The 17,195-nt window shown below is 32.4% G+C and overlaps 1 protein-coding gene across 1 annotated transcript in view; it reads right to left on the reverse strand.

The window, feature by feature from the left end:
• LOC139493905 (uncharacterized) overlaps positions 1–17,195 on the reverse strand; it is an 81,442-nt gene that overhangs the window by 33,247 nt on the left and 31,000 nt on the right. The window lies entirely within an intron of this gene.

The following is a 17,195-nucleotide window of genomic DNA, read 5'->3' on the forward strand; positions in this document are numbered from 1 at the left end:
AATTGAAATCCAATTGGAATTTCTTGCTATTGCACAATATTGTGCAATTAGATATTTCTTGCTATTGTGCAATACTGTGCAATTGAAAATATTTGCTATTGCACAATACTGTGCAATTGAAGATTTCTTGCTATTGCAAAATACTGTGCAATTGAAGATTTCTTGCTATTGCTGAATACTGTGCAATTGAAAATTTCTTGCTATTGCACAATACTTAATATAATAATTTTGGATCCTGATTTGGACCAAAAATTAAGAATCTACATATACACAGTTAGATTTGGCATATCAAACAACCCCAATTATTCAATTTTTGATGAAATCAAACAAAGTTTAATTTTGGATCCTGATTTGGACCAACTTGAAAACTGGGCCAATAATCAAAAATCTAAGTACATTTTTAGATTCAGCATATCAAAGAACCCCAAGGATTCAATTTTTGTTAAAATCAAACTAAGTTTAATTTTGGACCCTTTGGACCTTAATGTAGACCAATTTTAAAACGGGACCAAAAATTAAGAATCTACATACACAGTTAGATTCGGCATATCAAAGAACCCCAATTATTCAATTTTTGATGAAATCAAACAAAGTTTAATTTTGGACCCTTTGGGCCCTTTATTCCTAAACTGTTGGGACCAAAACTCTCAAAATCAATACCAACCTTCCTTTTATGGTCATAAACCTTGTGTTTAAATTTCATAGATTTCTATTTACTTACAAAATGTATACTAAAGTTATGGTGCGAAAACCAAGAAAAATGCTTATTTGGGTCCCTTTTTGGCCCCTAATTCCTAAACTGTTGGGACTTAAACTCCCAAAATCAATACCAACCTTCCTATTGTGGTCATAAACATTGTGTTTAAATTTCATTGATTTCTATTTACTTAAACTAAAGTTATTGTGCGAAAACCAAGAAAAATGCTAATTTGGGCCCTTTTTTTGCCCCTAATTCCTACACTGTTGGAACCAAAACTCATTAAATCAATCCCAACCTTTCTTTTGTGGTCATAAACCTTGTGTCAAAATGTCATAGATTTCTATTTACTTAAACTAAAGTTATAGTGCGAAAACCAAGAAAAATGCTAATTTGGGCCCTTTTTTTGCCCCTAATTCCTACACTGTTGGGACCAAAACTCCCAAAATCAATCCCAACCTTCCTTTTGTGGTCATAAACCTTGTGTTAAAATTTCATAGATTTCTATTCACTTTTACTCAAGTTAGAGTGCGAAAATTAAAAGTATTCGGACGCCGACGACGCCAACGTGATAGCAATATACGACGAAAATTTTTTCAAATTTTGCGGTCGTATAAAAAAGGTAACAATGCTTAAGACCTGCATACAATTAAAACGTATACAAACTAATATTTCACACCACCAAAATAATGGCAAGTTCAAGTTGCAGTCCTGTGTAAGATTTTATGGAACAGCCCTAGGATTTTGTGTTTGTTCTAATCACTATCTTGTTTTTTTTTAATTATCATTTATGGCCGAGAACACAGTTACTCCGTAGTGCATTTCTTTTAAAAATGCAAATTAAAAAATCACACCTGCTCTATCCAAAATGATGTGATATGGAACCTTATAGTACAATGACAGAGAGAACAGTACACTAACACACAAGTTATTCTCCTGAAACTACAAACATGCTTGGTTTTTTGTCCCTTTTTTACCCCTATTTCCTTAACTATTGGTACCACAACCCCCAAAATTATCCTTCCTTTTGTGGTATTGAATCTTCTTGTAAAATTTCATAGAGATCCATTCACTTCAACTAAAGTTATTGTCCGGAAACCAAATGTGTCGTCGAACGACAACGACATACTAGCATTATATGAACCTCAAAAAAATGTGTGCGGTCGTATACAAATTCCTGTCCCAATTTGACAAGTAATTCCATTCTTCTACTTACTTTTTTAGGCATAAAATATAAAGAAATAAATCTGGATGGTGTAAGAAAAAAAAATTGCAAGTTATACACTGTCACATGAGGGTCACTATTTGTAGACAAGGAAAATCAAACGATGATAACTGTGTCCCGGGACCTTACAACAGACATTTAAAGCCAGGTAGTATTGTTGAAAAGTAGTCCACATTTCCTAAGATTTATTTTCAAAATTAGTTTTCTAAAGAAGTCAAAACTGAAAACTAAAAAAATCCTCATTTTTCCAGATTTTGATGTTAATGAAATACATAATATAAACTAGGACTAATTTCAATCAGTTCTAAGAAGGTTACATTATATAGAAATGTTTAACTCAATGCAATAAATGGAGATGCGGATAAGTGGGTTTCTTACGATGCATGTCCTTCAAAACAGATTCAATCATACTGAAATTATGTAGTTAACAAAGTTCTGTAAATCTGGAATTGCATCATTTGAAAATTATATAAATCAAAAAGAAGCTTTATTCCTTCAATTAAAACGTGCGTTAAAGTAAGAACTGATTAAAAAAAAAAAAATTGTCTGAAATGTTAATGGATGGACGGACAAACTACAATATATCAAATGCTATGTTTTGTCTTTATAAATGTGTTCAGTTTTGGTTCAAGCAAAGCAACACCTTCAAAATACCTACGTGATAAATCCTTCTCATCAAAACTACTATTTTTAGTCTTTGGGTAGATATTTTGAGAAATCAGTATGTAAACATTCTAACATTAAATATGTTTTCTGGTTTACTCATTTAAAACAATAAGAATCTCTATAGGAAAACATTTTTTTTAACATTGCTTAATGACTAGGCCATTAATTGTGAATTTGACAATACATTGCTTAACTTACTTTTACAACAAATAACATATTTTGACACAATTAAGGATAACATTTAACTGAGAGCAGAATAAAAAAGGAAAAAACCAATTTTCCTCTTTTTTCACTCTTAATTCTGACAAGTGCAATTAGAGGCTAAATTTGGACCAGAACGTAATAAATTTATTCTATAACCCATGTATTTGAGAAAAAATCATGTAAAACAAAGACAATTCTGTTAAATTAGACTTTATTTGTTACATTTCAAAATAAGTTTATACTGAATTCTACACTTAGCTCTCCATTTTTAGTCAACTCTGTAAAGGATGCAACATAGAATAAATTTATTCTAAATGCATGGTGCTTTATGTATATGATCATTTATAAAATAAATTTATTATGTAGATATCTATTATTAGTTCTAGAAAATCATAGAATACATTTATTCTACATTTAATGTGATTTATGATTATAATAATATATAAAACAAGTTGCTTTCTTTAAAAAAAGAAATGCAATCGTAAACCCAAATGCTTGTTTGGCATTATATATATATTAGATAATTGTTTAATAAAGATGTATTGTCTTATATTACTTTTGTTGTGCATAAGAATTAGAAACTGACATTGCCTGTTTAGTGGTTTAAATAATGTAATACCGGCTTCACACATCAACGTATAGATCCGACGTACGTCGGCCGAGGTAAAAAAAAATCATGCACGCTACCAAAACGCTAGTAATTTTGATGCATTCAACCTGTCAATCATATCTGTATCGTGTGCACAACGAGCTTAAAGTGTGTATTGGGTGTGCGTAAAGCGTACCTTAGCGTTTCTCCTGGTTTTCCTACATTCCCAACTGCAGGTCTGTCTATATGTAAATGTTTGTCAATAAGTCGGTCACATTCGCCCGTCTGTTTACATGTTTACCAGTCCGTCTATGTCCACTGGTTCGTCTACATGTTCACTAGCTTTGAAATAGCTTTCGGTAAGTGCGATTATTTCAGTGATTTGTGTCTATTGTTTTTATGTAAGTGATTATTGTGCACCGTACCCATAATTTTAGGGACGCGAATTGCAACTGATATTTTACAGTTTTTTCTTGCGATGTGTTGTCCTTAAGGTTTGGTTCATTTGGGAGGGTTGGGTTTATGGCCACCACATTGTTTATGTGCCAATGTCCATTCTAAAGCCAGAAACATGTAGTACAGTGGTTGTTGTTCATAATTCATGTCGGTCAAGTTGTTTTCGTAAATTATTTTGTTATCAATAAGGCTGTTTAGTTTTGTTTGATTTTTGTTTTTAAATCTTAATGGTCGGGGCATTTAATAGCCGACTAAATAGTAGGTTTTTTTTTCATTTTTGGAGGCCGCTCGGTGGCCTTTAAAGACTTACTACCACGTCATTGTAACTCTGGTTGGTATTTGTATCATAAGTGCTGGACCATGGTCGATCCTATATGCACCTTTGAGGCAGGCGGGATATTTTTGTAGATCTTGTACAGCTCAAACTAATGTGAGTAGTTCCTGTACTTCTATGTCTAGTCCCATGTTGCATGGTTAGAGAGGGTGTAATATCTTCTGTAGGTTTGATGAAGTTTCACCCGTATCGGACTTCTTTTCCTAAATGAAAGCTTTAAGGCGACGAGTATTTTTGTATGCAATGTGCCCTTAACGTGTCTAAAACTTATCTGTAGCGTTTTCAACGCTCGTGTAGCGTGTATATTATGTGCGTGCAGTTTACAGGTACATGTATATACGTTTGACAAACGCTTGAGCTGAATGATTTTTTTTATGTTCCATTAAAATTTTCCTGAAGTAAAAGCGTTCACCAAGCGTATACCTTTGCATTTCGACGTAAAATATCTTTATAGCAACTTAAGATGCTAATGCATATTCAACAGATTTGTAAGCTATTGCGCATGCATTTGAAAGGTGGTCATAGATATTGCGCATGTATTTGAAAGGTGGTCATAGAAAGACCAGAAGTGTTCCGACTAACATCCGGTGTTCCGAAAGACTACATCACTCGTCCAATATATACTGCGTAAACCCTCAGGGGTTTACGCAATAAATTTATTTTGAAAGTAAAGTAATCTGTATGGTGAGGTTGAGACACAGAATAAAATTATTCTATGTTCAATGTGATTTTTGTCTTGTATAATAATATATAAAATAAATTTATTCTGAAAGTACAGTTATTATATTAAGGTGGAGACACAGAATAAACTTATTCTACATTCAATGTGGATTAAAAGTATTATGATATATAAAATAAATTTATTTTGATAGTACAGTAATTATGTTAAGGTTGAGACACAGAATAAATTTATTCTGGTTATAAAAATATATAAAATTTGTTTAGGAAAAAATACACTGATCTGTATGATTTGTTTAGGCTACATAGAATAATTTTATTTTAAACTAGCGGTATTTTTGATAATATTTGATATGTTCACATAATTTTACCTTGAAAATACATTTAGGTCAGAAAAAAATGTGTTCCTATATAATTTTCTACCTTTCATGTCTATTTACATGTAAGATTCATAAAAATGTATTTTATTTGAAGTTGCGATGTGACTGTTTATAAACCCAACTTAAGACAATGCATATATCTGCTATCAACAATGCAAAAGGACACTCCCTTGAAATATGAAAACATCAATTTCTTCAGCTGATTTTGTTATGTGGGACTGAATAGAAAAACTGTGCAGCAATTTAAAAAAAAAAATATCAATATATAAATGTAAAATAAACAGATAAGAAATAGTAAAAGTTCAACAGGTTTTTCTTAAATTGAAAATATATCTGTTTTTTAAAACATGTCTCTCTCTGTAGATGCACGTGCTAAAAATTGTCTTTTTTCTTGCTTCTGGATATGCCTGATCTGAAAGAAATAACGACAAATTCAAAACAATTTCAAATATTTTTAGTAACCATACCAAAATTTATAATCTTTGATAAAGAAATTGTCTGTCTTTCTTTTAATCTTACTTATGATGTCCATTTTGCTTATATAATATTATTCACTCTCTTTATTGTAATTAATAATAGTCTTCCTCTGTGTTGAAGTCCGTACTTTGACCTATAATGATTTACTCTTATAAATTGTGACTTGGATGGAGAGTTGTCTCATTGGCACCTATACCACATCTTCTTATATCTATTGCCTATGGATACAGCAAGATAAAGATGGCTATGCTATGCACTTGAACAGTAATTATTGAATTTTAATTTATACAATAAATGGATTAACTTACAGTAACTCATTAAACTTTTACAATTTAAAAGTCAACAATCTATCAAATTAAAACCTCATTATTACATACCTAATCTTCATCTTCAGAGACACTGAATAAGTCAGGACTGAATAACAATCTTAAGTCTTTTTTGCTGGTGTTTCATAACAGTTTTCTCACTCTACAAGAAATATTTGAAGTTTAAAATGCAGGAACACTTACTCTGTTATTGTTTTTCTTCAGGCATATTTCTTTATTTTTATCAGGATTGGCATGTATCATTCCCAACTTCCTGAATATGCATGTAATATTTGCCATTGGACATTCAGCCAGTCATGATCAATCAATCAATCAATAATAGAGTCTTAAAACAGATGAGTGGTTCATGCCTAGGAGACAGCGAACTGAATACACAAATAACAATTAAAATCAGGTTTCATTAAGTCTGAAACAAAACACAGGACTGGTGTTAACAATACTTTTACCTATCCCATTTAACATACCAGAAAACAAGTAAGACATGTTCCAAAAGGAAAAGCAGCTTCCTCAGGTAAAAATGTGATTAATGTACCCAACACATTCTCCCTTCAACAAAATATTCATTTTCCCTTCAAAACGTTAAAGATGCGCGTTCAGCACTCTGATACAAAAATATATTGAAATTTAGGTACATGTACTTTAGTCAACACTTTACACATTTTATTACCACAATATGAGTGCAAATGTCTCGCCTTTGCCTTACTTATCATTGAAATCATATTGAAAGTCTTTAGTACAATTATCAGGTATACTTAACTTTATCAATGCACAACTACAATGTATGACACAACTAAAAATTGTCCAATGAACCATAAAAATGAAGTCGAAGTCAATTGAGACCTGTCAGACGGACATTTCCAGCTGACACTGATTCCATACATGATACACCCTATATAGTGGTCTTACTGCTTAAAGTATCTGAGAAATAGACCAAACCACAAACACTATACATTGGCCAATGAACCATAAAATTGAGGCCAAGGTCAGACGGAACCTGTCGGGTGGATAGGTACACCTTACAATCATTTCAATAATCCATACACCAAATATAGATGACTTACTAGTTATAGTATCTAGATACGGTCTTGCTTAAGTTTCTTTATTTTGGATAACTGATCCATGGAATAAGGTCGAGGTCAGGTTAACTCTACATGTACCTAGCTGACGAACATGTAAATGTTGCTAGGAACCCATATACCAAACAAAGTTATCATATTACTCATAATAAGTGAGTTTTTCATTTAACAAAACACAATGTATCAAGTAGTTACTGAACCATGAAAATGAGGTTGCCGGGACAATGACATATGACAGATGGAAATTTCGTAACATAAGGTATGAAGCATTTAGATTGGATAACTTATAAAATATAATGCTTCAAACAAATAGTGTACACCATCGTCGCCGCCGTTGCTTGGTTGCAATACCTACCATGCCATGTCTCGCATACAGGCGAAAAAAAAACCCAAATCACTGCACAACAGACATCAACGTTTCATATAAACCTCTGAAGAAAGAGATACCTTTCTGAGAATTTTTTTTTCCTGCAAGGACCCTTTAATTTGTATTCATGCTGAACTATATTTCTTCTAGAGTTTAATCGTTAATACACATGATATATATGCTACACTTTTACTTTTTTATATAATTTTTATGAAATTTTACTGTTGTTAAAGTGCGTACATTTCCCTCGAGATACAATGTATATTATTTACCATTTAAAATTCCTTGCAGTCAGAATTAATACATTTTTTTAAAAATTATTCGAAAATGCCTGCCCATAACAAGTATTAATTTGATGACCATTCGGGCATTCATTTGAGAAGAAAGATTCGACTGAGGTGTGTTTTTTCAGGGAGGTTCTTTTAGTTCGAAAAGGACATCTGTGGGGGCGCACTACGTTTGCGCGCATTTGGGGATTAAAATATTTTACGTTTGCGCGCAGCTTTTGATAACATTTACGCGCATTTATTTTACAGGTAATTTCAGGTAAAAATATAAATAAAAATTATATTAAGTTATAAATAACTATATTTTTTTTTGTATTTTCATTTTAATAAATTATTAATTTTAAAAATAGTTTGTTTATCAGTCAAATTATATACTGTTCATATTGAATTCTAAAAGAAAGTAAAAACTCCGTTATAGCTTAAGGCTTAAGGTCAAGTTACAATATATGAATGGGCTATGTCACGGATTTTCTTAAAATTTTGCATACACCTTTGACTTACTGAATTGTGTCTGAAAATCGAAAAAAATCTGCGGTTTTATCTCTTTTTTCCCTGCCTTATGAGACTTATACTAAAGGAAGGGGTACTGATACTTGTAAATAATTGAACAAATTAATAGATAAATAAGCATTATTACCTGTATTTTCCCTAAAACATTACTGATTGAATACTTTCAAAATATGTGCCTTATGATAACATTAAGAATGGAAATGGGGAATGTGTCAAGGAGACAACATACTAAGACTAACGGAAGGGGTACTGATACTTATAAATAATTGAACAAATTAATAAATAAATAAGCATTATTACTTGTATTTTACCTGAGTTTACCTGCCAAAAAAATTCGCGCAAATGTAAACGAAAGCTGCGCGCAAACGTAATGATTTTTGCGCGCAAATGTAATGGTAATGCGCGCAAACGTAATGCACCGATCTGTGGTCTACTAAAACAGTGCATAGTTATGAAAATTTGTCAACAGAAGGCATGAAAGGCTTATAATATCTATGTTAATATATAAATACATAAAATAAATACTTGCAAACTTCTGTTGTCTATCCTGATATGTTCCTGGTGCCGTTTCAACCACGACAAATACAATACACACACGGACATTGAATCGTCGCTCCTAATCTTTGAATAACATTCGAAACAGACCTTTCCTCCATGTACTAACTCGAATAATTCAGCGCCCCCTATCCACTACTTTTCTCGAGGAAATGATTCATGGAGTGATCGAAGTGATCGTAATATAAAGACTGGATTATTCGGGTTATCTATGTACTGACAAATATATTAAGATAGAATCAAATGCACACGCTGTTAATTTATTATGTAATTTCCGTCGTTTGTTTGTCATTATCTATCGTGCGAAATTTTACATTCGGATGTTTATAATTTATTAGGTTTATATGATCACGATGGCTACAGTATGTGGTCATTAAAATATGATATGGGTAATTAGCATATGATAACAAATCGTGTTTGAAGAAAGAATCGTAAGATTTTATATTACAATTATCTTTTTCGTTTGGTTCTTAAAATTAAAAATCATTTACGTTATTAAAAAAAATCGAAGTTTTGAATATACCAATATTTTTTTTTTGTATAGGAACATTTATTCCATAGAAAAACAAAAGAATATTGGGTATCGATCCGTGACACAAAATGAATATAAGCTAGCACATTATAAAACACGTACACAAAATAAGCAAAGGAACGCGCTTTAATTGCTCAAAGTCATATTAAACCTTCAACATGCAACAAAAAGGATCTCACCACACTGCAAATGTAAGACGACCACTAGCAACAGCCAGAGCGAAATAGTTTGCAAAAACAATTTGAATAGACTTCGTAAGATGTTACACCACCATTTTGGGCACGTTAAAAAGGGAAAGAAGTACGTATTTAAAACAAAGTAGTTCTTACGTATTTAAATCAAACTTTATTATATGCAGAATAATTTTCTGTAAGTTATATAGATATCAAATGAAAGGGTAAGGACTGCTGATCCTTGTAGAACACACACATTTGACAGATGAATACAAATGATACAAATAGTTATGAACTAATTCTATAAAATTGAGGGCGTATATATTGCCTGTTACTCAGATATGAAGTACCTAGTTTGGTGTATCTAAAGTTATAATATAATTAGTACAGTCTGATGTGTAAATAATGGTATACTTCTCCCCCATATATATATTTGCATGCTGTTTTTTTTTTTTTTTTGTGTTGACGTCCGAAATACTGCACTGAAGACTTACAGTTAGGGTTTTTTTGCTTGTGAGAGATATATGTTTAACCCCGCCACAGTATTTATGTATGCGCCTGTCCCAAGTCAGGAGCCTGTAATTCAGTGGTTGTCGTTTGTTTATGTGTTACATATTTTTCGTTCATTTTTTTACATAAATAAGGCCGTTAGTTTTCTCGTTTGAATTGTTTTACATTGTCTTATCGGGGCCTATTATAGCTGACTGTGTGGTGTGGGCTTTGCTCATTGTTGAAGGCCGTACGGTGACCTATAGTTGTTGATGTCTGTGTCATTTTGGTCTTTTGTAGATATAGTTGTCTCATTGGCAATCATACCACATCTTCTTTTTTATATTAGCTTATTGTTCCTGCTTTCCGTAAAAAAAGAATGGCTTTTCCATTATATTATATGTTACATTGCTCCTACCAAACAAATAATGAAGGTTAAGAAAACATTCGTTTATATGTAATGAAAGCATTTGAAGACTGGTACGATTGAAATTAGAATAATGTGTCTTGGCAGAGTGGCATGTCTTCTTACAAAGTTATCTGTATCTTCTGAAAAAACGCGTCAAAAAATCTGACGCAGTTTGTCTAGTACAAAACGTGCAAATAACATAAAGCATGTTGTCATTCTGTGTGTATGTAAGGTAAAAGCTACCACTGGACATCAGACATCGTTATTATCGTCATCCTTATCATTCTTTATATAAATAATGACCGGAGTATCTTATGGTAAAAAGGGACATAAAAAAGTGGTTAAAACTTTGATCCATCATGGTTATCAATCTAAATTAATTTAATTCTCTAATTTCGTTATCCTCTTATAAAATACAAGCACTATCATGGTTCTGGAATGATTTATCCGGGTTATTGTTTCATTGGTAAATTTTAAAATAATCATGAAATGGCGAATTAACTAAAAAAATATAAACTATGAAAGAACGAAGCACTTACTTCAAAGTTGATTAAACCCGCAGGGATTTCAAGAATGCTTTTTACACAAGACAAAGTCAATAAAGAGATTTTATTACGAACCTATCTACTGGATTTATTGTTATTTTGTTCAAGTCCTGAATATGTACGTAATTTTAGCCACATCACGTTCAGCAAACTTAAAAATCGTCTCCTTAATTTTTTTTTATCTGAAAACGATGAAAGCTCATTTAGTCGAGGGTTTCGTTGTATAATTAATGAAGCCCCCCCCCCCCCCATAGTATCTTTTTCCGCACTGATGCCGTTTCCTCCTTCGACTCACTAAAAATCGAGGTATATTAGTCAAGTTACCGCCACTGGATATGAAGCATGTACAATGTACAGATTTATCATTAGCTTTGAAGAGAATGGGATACCAAACAACATATCCATATTTTTGTTTCGCCTATATATTTTTTAGCCTTAAAGTTCTTTTACATTTTTTTAAATTGTTGAAATTTCTATTACAATTAATGCACTTTTGATTATAAGTTGAAACAATATATATATAATTAATTATATATAATATTACCTTAAAAACGCATGCACGCGATTTTTTGTTTCTTGATCTTTTTGTTTTTAGAGGCCTGAGGCTGTGATGGTTCAAACCTCGCACATGGCAGTTGCGTTCAAATGCAATCTCAAAAAATAAAGTTGAGAATGGAAATGGGGAATTTGTCAAAAAGACAAAAACCCGACCATAGCACAAACAACAGCAGAAGGTCACCAACAGGTCTTAAATGCAACGAGAAATTCCCGCACCCGGAGTCGTCCTTCAGCTGGCCCCAAACAAATATATATACTAGTTCAGTGATAATGAACGCCATACTAAACTTCAATTTGTACACAAGAAACTAAAATTAAAAATAATACAAGACTAGCAAAGGCCAGAGGCTCCTGACTTGGGACAGGCGCAAAAATGCGGCGGGGTTAAACATGTTTATGGGATCTCAACCCTCCCCCTATACCTCTAGCCAATGTAGAAAAGTAAACGCATAACAACAGGCACATTAAAATTCAGTTCAACAGAAGTCCGAGTCTGATGTCAGAAGATGTAAACAAAGAAAATTAACAAAATGACAATAATATACAAATAGCAACAGACTACTAGCAGTTAACTGACATGCAAGCTCCAGACTTCAATTAAACTGATTGAAAGATTATGTCTTCATCATATGAATATCAGGCACAATCATTCCCGTTAGTGGTTTAGTATCATTTATTTAGTAATGATTCTTTATGTCGTAACTACAATTCCGTTCCCTTTTCAGGAATGTGACCCGCCGAATTATCACCGAGTTTGTAATAACATGACCAATACGACGGGTGCCTCACGTGAAATTCTTCCCGTTAGGGGTTTAGTATATTGATTGAATATAATTATCAGTTTTCACGACAAAAATCTTAGATTCTCTCTTGGCATTCCGGCTTTCTCCACCATTACAGTTTGATAACCACGAGATGAACAATATTGTTCTGAAAGTTACATTGATTCCGAAAACACTAATAAATCGATATTTCGGTTTTAGCACCCACTACTCAAGGCATAGGGTTTGAAGATCGATTGGAAAAAAGCAACCGTTTCTAATCACAATGTTTCATAATCAAAATAATGCTTTACTTTGAATACATGGAGGGCAAGGCCTCAACCTATAATATACGTTCTCACAAGTACGAGGGTCAGGATGGGGTCAAATTTAAACCATTTTTCTCTTACTATTCTTTCTATTTTTTTGTTCATTATTCTCTATTCTGTAAACCCCCATCCACAGTCTCAGGTATAGACGAAGTGTCATATATGTGGTCTAGTAATGTCAGCAGTGTGAACTGCACATTTATCATTTTGTAGAAAAAGATGAACGGGTGGTGTTTATACATTGTTTTGATGTAAGATATGATACATCTTTTCTATAAAATCGATTGATTGACAGATTGTTGGTTGCTTAACGTGCAGTGTCAAATAGTGCATGCATGCATGCACGGAACGAGAAGCTATTTTAAAACAATACATACCATGAGGAATATCTGTAATAAGGGTAGACCGGGATGAAGTGCGGTAAGCTTTTTATAAATCTTTAAAAACAAACAAAGAAAGGATAAGACAAAATGGAACACATTCTCAAACGCCTATTTATCGGTAATAATACTTGAGGGTCTTGTTGGAGTTGATAGAATATCGAATCACGGGACTGGGAAACGCAGAATAAAGGACAAAACATATAGCATATACAAACAAAATATAAAGAATAGAAAATAAAAGGATGATCAAATAGAGAATAATGAGCAAAATTACAAAAAATGCATAAAGAATAGAAATAATGTTTTAAAAATTAAAAGAATACAAAATCGATGGACCATCCATCCAGACTATTACACTTTTGTAGTTGTCCATTTTTGATTAACATATTTTTTTATTAGAATGATATAAAATGACCACACATTAATAACCTCTATGAAATGACACAGATTCAAATAATTTACAATCTTCGATTTGTTTAATTCATGTTAGCAAACAAGTGCCGCATATCTATCTGAAGTTGTTAAAATAATTATTGCTAATTATAACAAACGCGGCTTAACAGCCTTACCATTTTATGTAATGTACGCGTACGTTGATTGTAGGCCCCTAGTGTTACCACATGCCGAGAAGACTTCAAATGGAAACACAAGATAATTAATGACAAGACGAAGGCGAAGGACACTGATCTGTAATTTTGTATGATATGATCACTTGGTATTTCTCTCTATGTACGTGCAATGAAGATGACAGAAAAGTGGAAATTAAAAGGAGGGAAGACAAGTTGAACATAGACGGGATAGTTTTCCAGTTTCGTTTATGAAACATTCATCACAGTTCAAGAAATTGGAGGTTAGTTTTGCTCAGTATACTAGAGGTGGGATTAGGGGTGGGGTCAAGGATACTGGGATCCCCTCATAGATCCCCGACATATATGCTCAATGCATACTAGACGTTTTACAAGTCTCTGCGTATGCCCCTTTTCAAATCCTCGATCAATCTGCATCTGCGAATATCAATTTGCATATTTTTCTACGATATTACTTTTACTAGATTTATTTCACTTGACTGGGAGGAGTTTAAGAAGTTCGCTTATTTAAGACCAGTCCATCTATAGACAGGAGTTTTGGGATAAGATCATCAATGAAGTGTCCAGTTATTCGTCTCATATCATACACTGGTCTCACTCAGTTCCTCAGTTCTTTTGTATATGCGTTTGGTGACACTGATTAGTGATTAGAATTCAATAATAATTATAACGACACTCATCCTTATCACACACATCTTCAAATAGACTATCCTTATGCGAATTAAAACATAAGCTCCACCCGATCAGTTGAAAAAAAACGTTGGTAAACATGCATCAGAATATCGATCATTCCATAATAAACAAGAACAATTTGGAATATAACATTTATGGAACGCCACAACTGCCTATGATTACTATAATCATATCATTAAGGAAAGAGGTATATCATGAAGCAAATTAAATTAAATGTTCATTCTATAACTAAATTTGACTATACTACTCTGACAATTTGTTATATCACTAAGATAAATTAATATACTACAAGTGTGGACACAGATCAGTGTGGATAGTATGTTTGGATGTTTGACAGTGTTTTGTATGACAAAAGAAGTTCTATGTTTTTCCCATTGGTTTCTATATTATTAACTATGTTGCATAATATGACAACCAACCTGAGCATTGGGAGAGTTGTTTATTTTATATTTAGTTTTTCATGTTCAAGACAGGCATACAAGAGACACTAATTGCATCAATTACCAAATGATTATGTCAGATAGAGTATGTTCCACATTCTTGATTTTGGATATATTTTGAAGCTAGTAGAAGAGGAACACATAACAAGTTGATTTTTTCATGGTGTGATTTTTTTTTTTATATTGAAGATGGTATCTGAAAACATGTACTTGCTTACTATTTGTATGGTTCTATTTATATTACTTTGTGGAGAATCAACATTATCATAAATACAAGATTTCGTTTAAAAGTCGAAATTGTTTCTCAGATAAGAAGACATTTATTAGATTTTAGTAATTAATTTACTCAGATTAGAAGACATTAGTAATGACAATGCCTGACATGATGCTTGGGGCTAGATGAGACTCAGTTTTATTGTTAATAACCCCCCCCCCCTTTTTAAACATCCCTGGATCCGACTCTGAAGACTATGCCTTAAAGCAAGGAATTGTATATTTAAATATAATGATTCCATGCTTAAAGTGAAGAATATATATAAAAGATTGGGTACATGTTTTCTCTTTTTAATTCATAAGTTTGAACGTAAATTTATTAGATAAATATTATTTATTATCTTTTAATTATTATGATAGTAATAATGTTTCTAATTGGTAATCTCATTATTATTTACTACGGGTGAAAGTTGAAGTAATCTTGAAACATTTAAAAAATTAAATGTTCACTTTCTTCACGCTTAGTCTTATAACAGCTGTTAGCACACACTAGCTATGAAATTGTTGCATAGAAAGATGGAACATGTACCTATTATTTGAGCAAAAAGTGAAAGATACCCAGGGGCGGGACCAGCCATTTTTAAAAGAGGGTTCTAAACATTTGTTCCAATTTAAAACCATTGATCGTCAAAAAAGGGGGCGTTCAAAGCACGGAACCCTAACTGGCTCCGCCACTGAATCCAAAGGATATTTATACTCATAAGTCTATGAAACAATAAAACACCATTGCGAAAAACAAATAAACGACTAATAGACTATTTTATGTAAAAAACTAGTTTTGAACATTTTCATAAGTACCTAAAGAACTGTACTCACACTCTCATGCAATCTGTTTGGCACACAGAACAATTGACAAAAAGTCTCCATCTTCATGGATAATATGACGATTTCAGTCAAAATATAATACGCTGTTCTTTATAGGTCACTAGACACTTCTATCAAAAGGAATTTTTAAAGAAACACAAAAGTTTAGAAGGCAGACAAAATGACAGAAGTTACTACAACCACAGAGAACATTAGTGAAGGATACATTTTGAGAAAAATCTACAGAGGTAATTTAAAAGATTAAACTTTTAACTGGCTTGCAAGAAATATCTTAGAATGCTGAAATTAAGAAACATAATTGTTGTTTTATAAAAAGTGTTCTTTCTTATCTCATCGCAAAAGGTTTTGAAAGTGCTAATATAATTCATATTTTGACAATTGTATTTCGGCCGGAATTGTTATTAGTGAATTAAAAGTCATTATTTTAAGAATGCGTGCAATGTATCGGTTACTCTATGTAAAGGAATATATTATGAATTTTAGAGTGAGGGCCTGATATGTGATGTGCAGTTGTACAATCATTTGCATATCTTATTTATACGGCGATCAGATCCGGCTGCTCCTTTAGTCCTTGTACATCTCTCTGAAACATTTGCTTACTTTACAAGTTACAGTTCGTTTTTGACAAGGTTAGTGTAAGATGTTGCATGGGTGGCATAACTTTTACCATCTTGATTTATGCCCATTTATAAACATAAAATTGCTGGATTTTTCGCTTCTGTTCTCTAACTTTAGTTTGCCTCAAGCAAATGTAATAAATCGTATACACAATGCATATTACCATAAAACACAGATCAAGGTTTAAATTGAGTGGCATCAATTCTACCGTTCTTGAGTTAAGGCCATTTATAAACATAAAAAATGCTGATTTTTTCGTTTCCGTTCACTTATACTTTAGTTTGCCTCAACCGAATGTTAAAATCACAAATCAGTCTTAACTACTTTAATCGTGTACATGTACATGATGTATCTGAATGTGGAAGTTGACACGTGTATATTTACGAGCGGGGGCATTTGTAGCCCATAGACACATTTTCCATTTTTTTTTATATGCACTTTTTTATTTGATCTTTCAGATAGCTGTGGTTGAACGGAATAATGGAAACATGTATTTGGGAATATTAGAAGATAAAATGTTGACATTTACAAAGATAATTGTTCGAAAAGTTAAGAAGAGTTTGAAGATGAATAATTCAAACTACAGATCTGTATGTCAATAAAAGATCAGATTACTTAACGATTAGTACCATTTGCATTATAACGAAGCTTGTCTCTTGTGTGAAAAAAAAAACCAAAATTTTCACTCATTACAGATTTCAGAAATTGAAAAAGAAAATTTCAAATATCATGTTGCCAAAAAAATTAGGGGCA

The sequence above is a fragment of the Mytilus edulis genome, chromosome 11 (assembly GCF_963676685.1).
Source record: "Mytilus edulis chromosome 11, xbMytEdul2.2, whole genome shotgun sequence".
NCBI lineage: Eukaryota > Metazoa > Mollusca > Bivalvia > Mytilida > Mytilidae > Mytilus > Mytilus edulis.